This window comes from Alligator mississippiensis, chromosome 10, assembly GCF_030867095.1.
Source record: "Alligator mississippiensis isolate rAllMis1 chromosome 10, rAllMis1, whole genome shotgun sequence".
Classification (NCBI taxonomy): domain Eukaryota; kingdom Metazoa; phylum Chordata; order Crocodylia; family Alligatoridae; genus Alligator; species Alligator mississippiensis.
The window spans coordinates 38,849,410-38,866,102 of record NC_081833.1 but is presented as its reverse complement, the minus strand read 5'-3'; the positions used below and the strand labels follow the sequence as shown (position 1 = coordinate 38,866,102).

The following is a 16,693-nucleotide window of genomic DNA, read 5'->3' as shown; positions in this document are numbered from 1 at the left end:
ACAGCAGCATTCTGTATTAAGTGAAGCCTGTGCATCATCTATGCATCCAGCTTAAAATACAGGCAATTCCATTAACTTAGCCTGTAGTTGACTAATACATGGATCATTGCGGGCTGGAAGGGACAGTTTCCTAGTGAACAGAAATGGAAGCACTTTTGTTAAGTTAGCAGCTATATCTTTTCCTGAAATTCTTAACTGCCTCATATATGAGAAGATGATCAACTCCCTGATGGAACCCTAGACTTCCCTTCACTCTTTCCCAGTTTACACTGTACTTACTCTAAGCTGCATACCTTCTCCTTACAGGCCTGTCAGCAGTCCTTATGCTTCTGCTCAAGGAGAGCTAGGCAGCCTGCCGGTTTGGATCTATTAACATAACTCTTAATTTTTCAAAGCAGTTGCTCTTCAGTGGTGCTAACATCCCCCATCCAGGAGCTGAGTACTCTGTTTTCACTGCAGTAATAAACCTTGTTGGTCTTTATGGCAATTGATGGCACCAAAATCTCATAGAAGATTTAAGTGGATTTAGTGCTTCCTTAATATGCTAGATTGTCAGTCCTAGAGATTGGCATATTCTTTGCATCCTTTTCTATATATTATATTCTGCTGTTTGTCCCTTTTAGATGATGAGACAAAGCAAGGATAGAATCCAGTTCACTCTATGCTGGGTTGCTTCTGCTGGGTTTTGCCACTAACATGAGCAGTAGACTTGACCAGAAGACAACAATTCTGGTTGTTGTCTGCAACAATTCTAGTTGCAAAAATTGATTTTGTTCTACATTGCACTGAGATAAAAACAGAACCATACAACACTAGTAATAAAATGTGTGTGCATGCACATACATGCACTAAAGCAGTTGGGCACTACCTATAGTTTCTGGGTACCTATGTCCAAAACTATGTTCTGCCTGATTCAGAAAAGAGTATTTCATTCTATGTGACTTCAAATTAGGTAGTACAGAGTCTTGAAGTCATATTTTCTGTGAATGCCTGAACCAGTGAGCTATAAGGAGTGAGAGGGTGTCCTCTTTCTTTCACCTCAAACTTCGCTGTTACATTAGTTAGTTGAAACTTACACATTTTAAAATGTTCTGGCTTCATTCATTTTAGCAGGATGTCATTTAATCAAAAATGTTCTCATCAGCTTTAGTTAGGATGCCTACAAAACCCTAAATTCTCTTCTCTCCTTCTCCGTTTTTTTCACTTGGATAACTCCAGTGATTTCAATGCTCATTTTGCCAGGCATTTCTAATTTATACCCTAAATATGAAAGCAGAATCAGGCTCTGAAAAAAAAGATTTGTTGGGTAAAGCCAGTTTTACATGTTCTTTCTTCAGAATGAAACTAGATTTTAAAGGAATCTTACATCATCATTGTATTTTGTTTTTATCCACATTAACAACAAAAAAGTAAAATCTTGCACATCTCATTCCACCTCTCAGAACGTGACTCTGTCCAAATCTGGAACAGGAGACTGGGGAGTACTGATACAGGAAAGAACTTGCTTCCACTCTTCCTGCATCCAGCCAGTGCTCTCAGTAGTTCTCTAGGTGCCATTCCAAAAATGCCTCATTACACACCATATGTATATACAGCTTCTCAGTTTACTATTTGAACCCTGTCCTGAATTGCTCTGTGATCTTTATTTATATTTGAATAATTTTCATCTGTCTTTCTTTATATTAAAATCATATTTAAAAACCTCTCTCTATTGCTTGGCCTGCAATTGGACACTTTAAATCAAGCAGTGGGAGAGCTCTTTATGAGAGCAGTCACTTGGGTAAGGGTAAGTTTAGATCTGATTATAGTCAAGCTATGCTGAAGGGGTAGAACTGAACAGGAGGAAAAGTTTTTTTGTCTGTTTCCTCTATAGGTGCCAAATCATTTCATCTGGCTGATCTTTTTTTATTGGTATTTTCACTCCTGCCTCAATTGCCTTGCAGAACTGCTATGATTTGGAGACTGGCAATTTTACTTTGATTGGTGGTAAGTCTTCCTTTACTTCTTGCAAAACTAGGTTATTGTTACTTATTCAGGCTACTATGTGATGTGTCCAAGGTAATGGGAAGAGAGGAAGGAAATTAGAGAAAAAAACATTCCAAAAAGAGGAGCTGATTGGCTTGGAAGGGATCTAGTAGTACAGGTAGCCTGGAACAGCCAATGGAGCCCTAGAGTTGTTAACCAGTTAGGATCATTAAGTAACATGACTCTGGCAAAGCAAAATAAAGATTAAAAAAAGAAGAAAGAAAAAGACCAAAATTATTGATTAACTCTGTTGAAAGGTAACTGTTCCCAACTCAGCATAGCAATGATTGTACGTCCACATTATACTGCAACAAAATCTGCCTTATAATAGATGTACTTTAACTTGAACCACTGTTTTTGCATAAATGGTCTTCGGATCTGTTAAAATACATGAATAAGACCCAGAAATGAGGACTCTACCTTATTTTGGCTGATTTCCTATGAAAAGAGAAAACCAAAGCCAGCAGGTGCAACCGTGAAAATAACAAGTGTCTTGGTTTCTCTTTCTTGTTCCTCTTGCCATTTCCATACAAGGAGATGGATCTGTGAAAACAAAGTAGAGGAAAGTTATTAAGCAAAGTCTCTGCTTTTAACTTTGACCTGATTCTCATTAATCTGACTTTCTTTTCCAAAGTAATGGGGCAAGAAAGCCATTAGTGTGTCAGTATCACTAGTAGCTGCTGGGAGCCAGTAACCAAGCAAGAGAGAGTGAAAATTGATTTCAGCTACTGGTGACCTCACCAGAAGTGGTTTACATAAGAAGTCCCCAAATCAGCAAAACTTCCAATTGAAAGGGGGTATTTTTCATTAAAAATGGAGGGGGAGGAGACATTTAACTAGTAATTTTTTTGAGGAACTCAGTTTAGAGGGTTTTTAAAATTTCTTGTTTATTAATTTTTGTTTTATTTAATATACAGGCAGTTATACTTACTTTAAGTATAAGTAAGTAGCTGACATCACTGTATACCAGAGAGAAGTAGTTAACTGTGTTAGTTTGAAGTCAGGGCAAAATGACAGCTTATTGACTAACTAATTCAGGGAAGCCTAAACTTTCATAAGCAACAGCTTGCTTCATCAGATGCTATGAACGGACCAGCAGGCTGCGTCCAGACTAGTGCAGCTGTGACACATCTGCGGCGTCACATACCGCACATTCAGCTGTTCTCCATGCTGCAAGCAAGCAGCCCAGGGGGTTTTGACCCCTGGCTTTCTACCCAGTACACACATGCCACTTTGCATGTATTATTATTTATATAGCAGGTGTCATACAATATAGAATAATCGTTCTGTTGATACCCACATACTATACAGCAGTATTAAATGTTGATAGCATATAAAGGAGGTACTCATAGCCTGTAGAGAACAGATGCATCTAATTAAGCACCAAGCCAGGACCTGTAGTGGGTTGAAAGGATATTCTTGCATGCTGCAGATGTACTAGAAGTTCTCAAAAGTGATTTGAACCTCTCAAGGGATGGCATAGTACACCTGGAATGGGTGATTGCTTACATGAGATGCAAATAACAGAAAATGAAAATAATACTGATACTTCAGGGTTTCTACAGAATTAACAAGATGGATTCTTTTACCAATAGTATTCAGCTCCATGTGTATACTGTGTTCCAAAGGTAGTTGCAATATATGGAATAACTAAGGCAGTAGTTTCAGTAGGAGGATTTTAAGAAAGCACAAAGGACTGGTACAGATCTCTGTAGGCCACTTCTTGAATCAGACACCTAGGACTGTGCTACCTAAACAAGAGTCCTAATGGCAGCGGGAGCCAAAAGATGAACAGCTGTATAAAGCCTGTTGTGTGACAGCCCTCTGCAGGATGCTCTGTCTGTCTCAATGTTTGTCTCTGTCATTCCTGCTGCACCCTACTGCAAGGCCCAGAGAAGCAACTGAGCCTTCTATCTTGGCAATGTCCACTGGAGTCAAGAAGGGTGATCAACCATTAGTGTTTCTACTTTCCAGGGACAGAGTTGCTGTTAAAGCCATGGCTGCAATTGACCTATTTTTAAAAATAATGAAAACCTAGGAGGTTAAAAGCTGCATTAACCCCACAGCAAGTTACTTCCCCTAAGGATAACAAATACAAATAACAAATAATAAGTTACAGCAGGGACAACTGCAGGGATTCAAGGCTCATAAATCACTACAGGGTTGATTTTAAAATCAAGATATCATTTTAAAATTAGTAGTATTTCAGTTGCCTTATGATGCTTGGGTCTTTAAGTTTCACATTTTCCAATTTAATCTGTATTGGGCAAAGAAGTAATTGTTTCTTAATACAAACCAAAGCTGGGATTCTGATGTATCCACATGATTCCAGGAGCTGGTGCTTTAAAAGAAAACACTTGTTTTCCAAGACTCAAAGACTCACATTATTGTAAACCACTGTGTGGAGAAAACTTACCTGAGTCGATGAAGAGGCGGTGGGACGCCGCGCCAGCAGCGGAGCACAACGAAAGCAAAACTGTGGTGGCCAGAGCCGCCGCAGATAAAGATCAAAGTAAAAACCTACGGTGGAGCCGAGAGGAGCTGGAACCGGCTCCCACATCTGCCTGGGCGCGCTTTATAAAAGTGTGCCAGGGACGATTGGTTGGGCGGACACCCGGCACCAAGATAAAAGACCCGGTGGGAAAGAAGCCGGAAGGAGGAGGGACGAAAGCAAAAGTGGAAGTGGAGGCGGAGGCAGCAGCAGCATCCTCAGCTGGCTTAGAGGAGCCTGGATGCCTAGAGGCTTCAAACGCAAAAACGTGGTGGTTCCCGTGGAAGGGGAACACAATGGACACGTCAGGGTGACAAGTATCCCAGGGGTTGCTGGCAGGACCAGTGTGGACGGAGGACAGCAGCAGCGACTGGGACATCAGCAGAAGTGACAGGGACAGCACTCTGATGGGAACAGCAGGCAACAAGTACCGGACCTGGCGCGGCAAGGGGGACTGAAGCCCGGGCAGAATCAGACTCTGCATAGGCAAGAAGGAAAAGGGGGGCGCGGGACATGGTCAGAATAAATATCACCAGTGACCAACTACCTCAGCCCCTAAGGGACCGAGCAGTCAGGGAGGGTCAGAGCCATCAACCCTGGCGGACAACAGTGTGGTTGGCGTTAGGCGGGGTGTAGGGGAGGTGGAGCCCCGAGAAGACATATCATGAGAAGGACCGAGGGGAGGTACCTCGGGACGTGGGACCAGACATTGTCCTCCCAATCGAAACCTATTTACCATCAAAGACGTGGCAGGTGATATCCCTGAGGGAACTGACCCAAGGTCACTCCCAATAGCCTGGCCGTGCAGCTCAGTAAGCCACAGTGAAGTTCAAGTAGAGCTTAGACGCGCAGCACTTGGGAACTAGGCACAGAAGGTTACACACTGGCATAAATCCTTTGTAATCAGAGTATACCTTAAATGCACATTACTATAAAGATGCATCATTTAAGAGAAGTGCAAGATTATAGTCCATAGACTGTGGGCAGGAGAGGTTCAGTTTGTATGCCTCATCTTCTGTTACTAATATAAGCGCTGTCAAGAAAATGAGTTTTATAAATTCTAGAAAAGTCAGTCAGAGATGGGAAATGCATTGTGCTAGTACCACTTCATCCAGTCAGATATTCATCATTTTGAGTGACTGACCATTCCATCTTGTTGAGGTTGCCAAACCTGTAAAAGAAAAACCAGGAATGGCTGTAGTTAAATTACAGTCTGGAGTTTTGCAGTGGTATTATGTTTTTCAGGATCCCCACAAAATGTACAAAGGGTTGATGCTGATCAAGCCTAAACAATGGAAGATAGGAAATTTGCATGAAGAAGCATCTCTTTTCTCAAATAATTAATTGGTTTGACAGTATCAGCCCTCCTTTAAAAATATCCATATGTAGCATGATAATCTCTGTAACAGTCTTGAATGTTTAGTTTTGCTGGAATCTAAAACTCAGGATTTACTCATCACTGCCTATTTCCTGTACCAGCACTTTAGGCTGTCCTTTCTAGTCAGGTCTGATGACTGCTTCATTGTTGATGATGGACCAAAATAATTAGCTTATGAGCCAAAGATTGGATAGCATATAACAATACCTCACATCTGTCATCAGAAGTCTGAGATAATTGGCTCCTGAGTTCTAGATCTGGAAAAATGGTGGGGTTATCACTACTGGGACAAATGCATGCAAATCAACTGCATATATATGCCGGTAAATGGAGTTAACTCTTTAGTACTCGAATGTAATTTGTTTTTTTGTTTGTTTTTTTTAAACCCCTCAACTAAACCCTCCTGCTGCAGAGAACAAGTATAACATTAATTTCAGATTCCAAGGGTTGTTTTATAGAGAACACCAAAGCCCTTGTCATACATTTATTTCAGTAGTGCTGTCAAAATGCAGTTGTAATCAGAAGATTAAGGGAACTGCACTTGGATTTTTGATGAACCTCTGCTTCATCTGCACTGATAAATGCCTGTCTAATAGAATGGCTACATGCTTTTCCTGTTCTGCTATGAGAGAAGCCCCGTTTTATTTGTTCTGTCCTTGTAGGAATGCGGATTCACTCTTACAGTTCTGGTCCAGATGGAATATCCCAGCCCACAAATGGCTAGACAGGTATAGTACAGAGCCCTGTATTCTTCCATTAAGATTCAGTTACATTTAGGAGATGAAATACTGCTCCGGGGAATCAACAATAATAATACATTGATTTTCTTTCCAAAGAATTAAGTTGCCATGAATGTGTCTATTTGCCTGCTATATTGCATGAGAAATTCTGCTGGCCTGAAATTTAATTCTGAGGCATTGTAATTAAGCCTTGACATTTAGATGTAATTAATGGGAAAGCTTTAAATTTTAGTGTCGTCTCAAAGGAATAGCAGGGTGTCAAAGGGAATGTAATATTTTTGTTAAATGCTTCACAGTTTCTGTAAGAAACTAGTTTGTACTATTGGGAATGTGATCATTTTGAATAATGTTGTAGCCGCATCCTATCCTGTTCCAGAGGGCTCATATCAGTGCAGTTCCAGTGCAGAAAAATGAGAGGGCAGCCCCAACAAGGAATGTAGACATCTTTTGTGTCTGCTGTTTCACCTCACTGTATAGGTAGCTGGGAGGAAGGTCCAATGTGGCAGTTTTGCCATTATATGGATTTCTCAGTTATTTTTCCCATGGCTACTTGAACATGGAGCTGCTTGAGCTGGAGGACAAGTAGCCTGAGTGGAGGATGATTCCTTCTCCCCAACCCTGCTGATATTCTCTCACATGCAGCCCACCTATGCCAGCTATACCCAGCCCCTGCTTCTATAACTAGGCACTCTGCATCAGTTCCACTGAAACTGGTAAAGAGTAGGGCTGTGCGAAACACCATCGTTTCGTTTCGACATCCGTTTCGCCATTTCGAAGGGACAGTGTTTCGTTTAGTTTAATTTTGAAGCACTGTTCCGTTTCGTTTCGTTGAAACTGTTTCACTGTCTCGGCACGTTTCGCCCATAGGCTATCATGGGGAATCATGAAAATGCCTAAAACGTTGCCATTTCATGCCTGATGTGGATGAAAATTGCAGGGATAGTAGCCCCTTTGGATGGCTTGAAGTCTGCCATGTTTCAAGGAGATAGGTGCAGAAGGTTCTGGGAAACTGCACCTCAAAGTCTTCAAAACAACTCCTGATATTTGCTGGCAGTGGCAGCCTCCTCTCATCCAGCACACAGATCCAGGGTCTTGCACCCCTGGGAGGAGTCTGGCACAGCCCAGCAGCCCTCCCAGGGGTGCGAGCCCCCAGATCTGCACCCTGGATGAGAGGAGGCTGCCTCTGCCACCTGGGACCGGCACTGGGTGTGGGCTGCTACTAGCACCAGAGAAAATTGCTGCTGCCACCTGTCCCAGGCAGCAGTGGTAGCCTCCTCTCATCCAGCGCACAGATCCGGGGGATTGCACCCCCGGGAGGAGTCTGGCACAGCCTGGCAGCCCTCCCAGGGGTGCGAACCCCTGAATCTGTGCCCCGGATGAGAGGAGGATGCCCTGTTGCCTGGGACCGGTGCTGGGTGCAGCCAGCACCCAGCACTGGTCCCAGGCAACAGAGCAGCCTCCTCTCATCTGGGGCGCAGATCCAGGGAGTTGCACCCCTGGGAGGAGTCCAATGCACAGGACCTAGGGGGACTCCTGGAGGAAGCAATTGATTGCAACAGCAGCATACATACTTATTTGTTCAGTGTAGTTCATCCTAACTCCATCCCTCCATGCATAGGACTAAAGATCCAGGAAATAATAGAGCATGCTTCTGCACATCAGAATAGCTATTCTGGGGGACAAACCCTGCACTTACTTGTCAACTAAGTGTTGTGAACTAAGTGTGTTGTGTTGTGTGTTGTGTTGTTCACAACTAAGTGTTGTGAACTAATCAACTTGTGTAAATTTGGAGTCACTCTACTGACTTCAGTGGAGCTTCATTGGTATCAAATCTGAGACTAATACTGATGCTAATGACAATTGAATTATGACAAACAATTGAATAACAGGCTCTTTTTACACTATTTTTCTCTGTGTAAACAGACACATCTACAGGCCTTTGCTGCAACATGGCTATGACAAGTGGCAAGCCCGAATGACTATGTTCCTACTCTCTGCATGTTTCTATAAGGTAAGTCACAGCAGCAGTCTTATCTTTTAGCATAGCATTTTCTTACACTGAGAAATCCAAGATGGTCTCTCCTTGATAATATTGAGTTCTTGCTACAATTATAGTCTGTGCAGTTTGTCTTAGCTATGCTGGTTAAGAAGCATTTAATTTTAGAGTATTCAGCTAAAAGTATGAACAATGTAAATTGTGTTATTAGTTAGACTGAAAATGAACTTGAATGTCTGAGCAGGTTATGCTGTAGTGGTTTGGAATTCATCAGCTCTGCAAAAGGAGTTTCATCCCACACAGGACCTGTCTATACTGTAGAGTTAGTTCCAATTATCTCCTCTAAAGTTGGTCCCAGTTTGAGCGAGAGCAGTCACATCACAAAACTGTATTCAAGCTGCATGGAATGATCAGATTAGAATCAGGATTTCTATTAACAGTACAGAATAGCTGTGTTCCTACTGCAGTTTTAGCTATAAAATGGAGCTTCACCCACAGCCCTGGCAGGCCAGCTTGCTTGAGTGGCACTTAGCTCAGGGGTAGAGATTTTTTAGTGTGGATGGAATCTGGTTAGGGTCAGGGCAATACTTGAGTTACAGCTGAAACTAACTGCAGTGAAGAGAAGGCTTTGGTCACAAAGAAAGGACTGAAAAGGTGGCTTGAAAAGTGGTGGGGTTAATTCAAAAGTGAGCATGTCTAGAGGAAATAGCACTGGTACAGTTTGACAGGTGCTTCTCTGCCTACTACCCATCCTGGAATATTTTTTTCTGGAAAAATTAACTTCTTGAGTATGGGCCTCCATTCCACACTGAAAAATACCTAGCTAGGAACTCACAGGACCGCACAGTGCCAGGGGAGGAAAGTTTTCCACATCCCATTACATCCAGCCTCTGATGAAACCTAGTGGGTCTGCCCCACATTGCTAAGCAGAACTTTAGCACCAGGCTGTGGGGAGTTTGCATTACTTTGATATAGCAGGCAAGGTAGGTTTGCACCTTATAGACTAACTAAAGTGCATGCGTGTGCACTTGTGTGTAGCATAAGCTTTTGTGGGCTGAAGCTCATTTCATTAGATTCTGTGAGTGAAAGGATGTGCACAAAGCAGTGCATAAAGAGAGAGAAACTTCAAAAAAGGCAGAAGGGAAGAAAGAAAGAGAGGAGGGGTGACGAGGGCAGTGTTGGGAGAAGCAAACAAACAGGCAGTAAATCAATAGGAACAAAGGAGTCACAACAACTAATCCAGGTAATGGGATAGGAACCCATAGTCCGTGTTTAAACAATACATAACACAATCCAGTCTGGATGATTTCTTGTTCCACAGTTTCCTGTTCAAATTGGTTTCTAACGATTGGCTGCCTGAGAACAACCATCCTCAGGTCAGCAATGGAGTGTCCAGGGAGGTTGTCATGGAGAAGATGACAATGTATGGTGGCTCTCAGTTATTCCATTAACTCAAGTGTCAAACCTTTGTGGATCTAAAGCAGAGCTTTCCAAACTGTGCGCCGTGACACATTAGTGTGTCGGCGGCAGTGTGTAGGTGTGTCACGCGAAATGCAGAAAATTTTGCGGAAGGGCACCGCGGAGCTCCCTTACTCACGTCTGCTTCCCTTGGCCCCTCCCCCGGAACTGAATTACTGTGTCGCGAAATGATGCATGTCTAAAAAGTGTGTCACCAACATGAAAAGTTTGGAAAGCTCTGATCTAAAGGTTCCTACCCTGCTGCTTGCTTGTGTAAGTCAGTAGGATGCCAAACAATGGATGTCATTTCCCAGTTTTCTTTTTTAAAAGCCTAGGCTAGAGAGGGAGATTCTTGCTGTCCCATAATGGTTGGCTCCAGCAGAAATGAACTTCAGCCCACAAAAGCTTGTGCTATATATACACATCTACTTTGGTTAGTCTGCCAGGCGCAGATCTACTCTGCCTTTTATTTGAGTTCAAACTGCCATGGCTAACTACATCTCATTACTTTGATAAATCATAACAGAGCTGTAGCTGGCATTTGTGAGTAATGCTGCCTCTTCCCATGGGCCTAAATCTGAAATCCCTACTTAGGTAGATATTCCTGTACACACGTGCTGCTTTGAGGATAGTAGAACAGCCATATTTCTGCAGAAGTGGGTGGCTACGTAACATTACCCAACCATCACATAGCAGTTTCTCTAGCTTTCAGATTAGGGATGCATTAGGGGCAAGTAAAAAAGGAGGCAGAGGAAGATTATTCCATATGCATCTCCTAAGGACAGCACATTTTACTGTTGTAACCCGGGCGGTACTCCAAGAGGTACCCCCTCTACAACTGAAGGGATCAAAGCAGGTGCACAAGTGCTGTGGGAGGTGTAGGGACTCTCCTCCCCCTACAGAGCAGAGCCAGACCACCAGTGGGCCTTAACTATATACCTTTTAATGAAAGAACAGTACTGGGAACATAACAGGCGTAAACCAGGGGGTACAGAGGACACTACAATGCCCCAAGGGGGCAGGATTCAACGAAGGTTAGACACTTACAATCATTGACAACAGACAGGGTTAACAAAATGTAGAACACAAACAGCAGAACAAACAATACTGGTTGATGAAATATAAAAAAGGCACAAAATACAAAATGCCAAATGACAAGGAAATATAGGGCCTAGGTACCTGGAGGGGGAGGAAGGGGGAAAACACAATGGCCCCTTTCCATTGCAAGAAGATTTTCTCTTTGTTAGCTCACTCACCCCAGCTGGGACTTGAACTCTGATCTCCCACATGGTAGGCAAAAACACTGCTACATAGCCAGCAGTGTTGGCAAGCTGCTAGGGGTCTTGACCTTTCCAGAGCCCTGGCCTCTTATTGGAGGAGCTGGAAACAGAGCTAGGAGCCTCTCAGGTTGTTGTTCAGATCCTTGCTGGAGCAGGGGAGCCTCTCCTGCTGGCCACAGCCTCTCATAGTCAATCCTGGATCCCAGCAGGGAGCCTCTCCTGCCTGCCGCACACTACACTGCTGAGGGTCCAGCTGCTGCCTGCAGGTCCCACTCCTTCAGGCTCTTCTGGGTCAACTACTCCAGCCCTGCTGGCCCAGCTCTTTGAAGCTCCTTCCTTATGGTCCCTCATTGGTCTTCCCCTTGAGTCAGCCACGCTGCCCCTTTTGTCCCCCTCCAGGTGATCCAAGGGGTCAATCAGTGGACACGGAGGGTGAGGCTCTGGGGCCTGATTGGTGAGAAAAGGGAATCCCAAGTCCTCCAATCATCTTTTGCCCTTTCAAAACCCCTGGGCTAAGTCACTGCCAGCTAGCCCATCACATTGTGTAGTACACGTCAGCAGTTACTGCTGCTCTGGATGCCAGAAACACCCTTCTGTGGCTTTCAGAGTGCCATAGGAATTGACTGTGAGAGCCTCTTGTCTCCAGCCAGCATCAGCACAGAAAGCCATGCTGCTGCTGGGTGCAGGTATGGGATCAGATGCCCCTGTATATACTCTTGGTTCCTGGCATTTTAGTGTCAAAGTGATAGGTGCTTTAGTAAACACAGGCAGACACAGCGAGGAAGTCAAAGCCTATGGCTGAAATCCTAGCTAGCCATTGCCCTATTCTGCTGTCAGTTTCTACTGTCTTTGTAACTGGCTAGTGGTTCTTCACAAGTTTTGCATCTCAGTAGGCTCTCTTTCCCCTTCTGCACTCCTTCCTCAAGCTAATCTCCTACTAAAATCCCATCAGGATCAGGCCTTCTCAACTTAATTTTTGGTTATAGTAAAGAACAAAGCCTGGAATAGCCTCCCACTAGCCAATGCACGTCAGCCTCTTGCTCTTGTCTCTTTCAGTATCTGATTGCCATCCCACTGAAGATGTTCCAGTTTGGGATGTTTTTTTGTTATGGTAGTTCAGGTAGGGCAAGATATTAATGTCAGGGTTTGAATTGGACTCTGACTCTTTGTAGGGGGTGGGCAATTCTGTGGTGGTGGCATCTGGAAGCTGGAAGGAGCTGCCACCGCCGAGGCCGCTAGCACCACCTGAGCTGCTTAGAAAGGTATGGGGGGGGGCTCAGCCCCTCCAAGCCCCCTCCAATACTAATGCTAAGATGCAAACTATGCCAGTGAGTATAAATCTATCAAGAAATTCATTACAAAGCTCTTTGTATAGTTCCTATTAATTAGTAATTATATTTATAATTAAATCATTAAGTTTGTAGTTTAAACTACTAGTAACAATTTGCCAAGTGCAGATTCTTTGGCAAGTGTTGGGTATCCTGTTCCTTCCAGCCATCTGCTGACACCACCAGTCTCAAAATGGAGCTACACACTAAATACTTTTTATGATGTTGCTTATCAGCGTGCAGTGAAAATGCTAAACAAAAATCTTGCACCATGACTTTTATGGCCCCCAAAAGTATGCTGTTTATAAGCTCCACGTAGAAAACTGTTTTGTTAGTCTTATTTTATTGCCCTTACTTCAAAGATCTTACACGTATTCTTTAGGGGTTTTTTGGTGTACTGTTGAGAGCTACTGGAAATCATCTGAGAGGATTAAATGACTGAATAATTTCATATGTTCTCTGAACATATTATAAACTATTTTCAGCAAATAAAAGTAAAACTTAAGGGGGTTTTCTAACTTGTTCATTAGAAATAGAACAGGTCACCTCATCTGTACTATGACTGGAAACAGTTTTGCAGCCTAATTAGATTTGGGGGTGTGGAAATTTTCACAGTATAATGATCAGTCTTTTGCTAATATGGTTTCTGGGATGCAATTAATTTATTGCCTTCTGAAATCATTCCCATTTAACCTCTCTTAACCTTTAAAAATCATCTCCAAACACTTCTGTTCCAGCAGGGACTTCTAGTTTGACAACTGTTGACTTTAAATGTATGAACCTTTCCTTCTCCTTATGGCCATTTGGTTGTTAAGCCTTAGCAGGTGGTCCCTTTAATGGTTTTTTAATTGTTTTATTATGATATGCATGAGCCCAGAGTGCATTGGCAAGAGAACCCTGTCAGAAGAAAACAAGTCTTCAGCATTATTGCATAAAAGCAAATGTGATTGGAAACTGGTCTCTAGTTCAGAACTGCTGTGAATCCTATTGTTACTGACTAGTGTTTGCTTTTCCCTACAGGTCCCACTGGCTTGCATAATGAAAAGGCTTTTTGGGGGTAGTTTTGGCAACATCCTCATGTGGATCAGTCTTGTCCTCGGTCCTCCCCTCACGATTCTCTTGTACTTTCATGACTTACATTCTGCACCATTGGAAGGATTCAAGCTGGGGGATGTTTTTTTTCTGACCTTCCCATGTCTTCATTGCCTTGCATTCTTTGCCTTGCTTTGTCAACAGCAGAAATACCAATATTTGGCTCATGGTATAATCACAGATTGAAGCCACCCTCATCTTCAATATGAAAGGAATGGCTTCAGCTTGCTAAGCCCCAGCTGGCCACTAGGCTGAAGATAAAGCCTTGTGTGAAGGTTTCCCTCCATATTGCAGGTGAGTGATCACAGACCAAAGCTGTGGAACCCACATGTATTTAGGCCTTTTGGCCAGTCTCTGTCTCTGTGCAAGGTCTCTGGGTAACTAAGTAACAGCTCTTTTCATTGGAAAATTCTGCTGACTATAAATATAATAACTATAATAGATTCTCTTTCTTCCTTTTAAAATACTGCTGTTTATTAAAACATCTTGCCTAGAAAATGAATTTTTTTTAAATTAGTTAAAATAAATACTCTTGCCTCACTTTTTTCACCCAATGATTTAAATGATAGAATCAGGTTAATGAGGAAATAATGTCAATAGGACAGAAGGTTGTCACAGGAGAATGGTCTCCTCTAGCTTTATAAATGCTAAGGTAAAGGGAAGACATTTCTATTCACAGCAGGAGACAGAGCTCTATTAAAAATCACTGATTCTTTTATCTCAACTGACTTCTGTATGGTAGGTATAATTAAACTGGGCCCAGTACTGGCAACTTTACTGAAGTTGAGCATTTTTGCTATTCCCCAAGCAGTCCCATTAAACTCAGTTGGACTGTTGGCAAAACATGTTCTAGTCATTGCAGTTACGGGTGGCAGAATTGGGCCCTCTGTGTGAAGTAATGGAGTGGTAATTAGCAACAGAAGGACAGACAATCTGTAGAAGGGTGTAGGTTTCACTCTTTCCATGCAGGAAAGCAGTCATCTGCCTCTAGTATTTAACAAAGTAGGCCAGCACCTATAAAAGCTTATGCCTCTCTGAAAGAGTTAGTTTCTAAGGTGCCATTCGGCCTGTCTTCTGCCTGATTTCAGACTAACACAGCTCTCTCAGCCCTGTGTGGGGAAACTGGGCTGGGAGGGTTCATGTTGCTCCCCCATCTCCAGGAATAACCCTGCAGAGTCTGCAATACAGTACTGTTAGGTGAGTGCCCTGATGCTCTTTGAATCACTGCAGTAGTGAAGTGGCTCATGAACACTGTGCGCCCCCAGAGGTTGGGGGGCCATGGTGAGCTTTCGCAAGTGGCAGCAACGCTGTTGGGGGCAGGAGCATGGTGGAGGCAAGTGGGGAGCTGCTGCAGGTAGCCGCACCGCTGGCAGGGGTGGCGAGCGCCGACCAGTGGTCAGTGACCACTCACAGACACTGCCAGCAGCAGCCAGTGACAATTGCGGACCGCCCATGGACATCGCCAGCGGTGTTGGCGGTGGGGGGGTGGGTGATTAGCAGCAACCGCCCGTGATTCCTTCTTGCAGGGGGTGCACTGCCACACTCAGGGGGTGCACTTTGTCAGTGAAGTGGCTGGAGGCAGAAAGCAGCTCTGTGGTAGCAATGTGGCCTTAAGGAGAAGAGAACTGGCTTCCAGCACTCTGGTGAGAGTTTGTGTGAGGCTTCAGAGATTGTGTTACACATGTTCAGGTAATCATTGATCATTATTTATGATCACTTGGGATTCTTAACTGTCATTAACCATCAGACCTGCATCCCAGCCCTGCTAAATGTGTAATGAGCAGGGATCCAGGTTTTCCATTTCCCATGGAAAAATGAAGAAAACCATGGATTCCCTGTTTTTATCGGAGAAAACGTGTATTTCCCTCTTTAGCAGAGAAATCCACAGACTCTCCGCTTTTGCAAAGAGCTCTGGCAGGCTGGCACAGCTCCAGCCTGCAGGAGCCAATTGCAAAAAGGGCGGGAAACGCCCAACCCTGCCTGGAGAGGGAGGAGGGTAGGGCCTGAGCCTCTGAGGCAGCCAAGGCCAGGCTCAGGCTCACACTCGCCCTTTGCCCCTGGAGCATGGAGGTAAGTGGGGCTGTGGGGCAGGGCTGGGGAAGATGGCTGGGGGCTGAGGGAGTGGGGCTGAGGGAGCAGGGCTGGGGGGCGGGTGGGCGGGGTGAAGGCGGGTGTGCAAAATCAGAGGATTTGCAATTTTTAATCAGAGAAAACCAGGACCCTTGGTAATGAGGTATCCTCAGGAACTCCTCAGCACAGCTGTAATACAAACAGGAACATTGTGACTAGGAGGGGGAAGTTACTCTTTTTTTCTGCATGTCCTTTCACAGCATCTGATGAACTGAGCTTCAGCTCACAGAAGCTTGTGCTATATTATATTATACACACGGACACACATTTTGATTAGTTGATAAGGTGCAAATTTGCCCTGCTTTCTGAGAGGGGCCAGCCAGGCCCTGAATGCAAGCTGGATGACAAGCTCTGGACAAGGCCCTTAGAAGCCAAGTTAAGGGAGGAGAATTTATTGAAAACCCCAATTAATGACAGCTTAATTTTAACAAATGTAGCAGGAAATATTGACATTGTTTCCAGGGCCACTAACCAGGACACAGTGAGCATAAGCAGTAACATTGCTGTTGGACCATGTGCTGTCTCCTAGCTTTGAATAAGTTATTCAAATAAGAAATATCTCTTCCCTTGCTTACAATGTCCATAGCCCGGTTTGTATGCTGAACCAGGCCAGGATTTGGCAGTGTCTGTGGTATGTAAGCATTTAAGTAAAGCCTGTTTCCTAATGCAAGTACAAAAAGGCACAGCACTATTGCTGTGTATACAACCCTAACCCTGGCAGCTCCCACATTTTCCTTTGCAATATTATTGTTCATTTTACAGAAGCTTCTATAAG

General features: G+C 43.8%; 1 long non-coding RNA gene across 1 annotated transcript; it reads left to right on the top strand.

The window, feature by feature from the left end:
* The first annotated feature begins 1,838 nt into the window (after positions 1 to 1,838).
* On the top strand, positions 1,839 to 14,276 carry LOC109285630 (uncharacterized). The gene is made up of 4 exons (XR_002093440.2): positions 1,839 to 1,986; positions 6,557 to 6,622; positions 8,558 to 8,645; positions 13,717 to 14,276. It is a non-coding gene; the product is annotated as an uncharacterized LOC109285630 (long non-coding RNA).
* Positions 14,277 to 16,693: the final 2,417 nt, after the last annotated feature.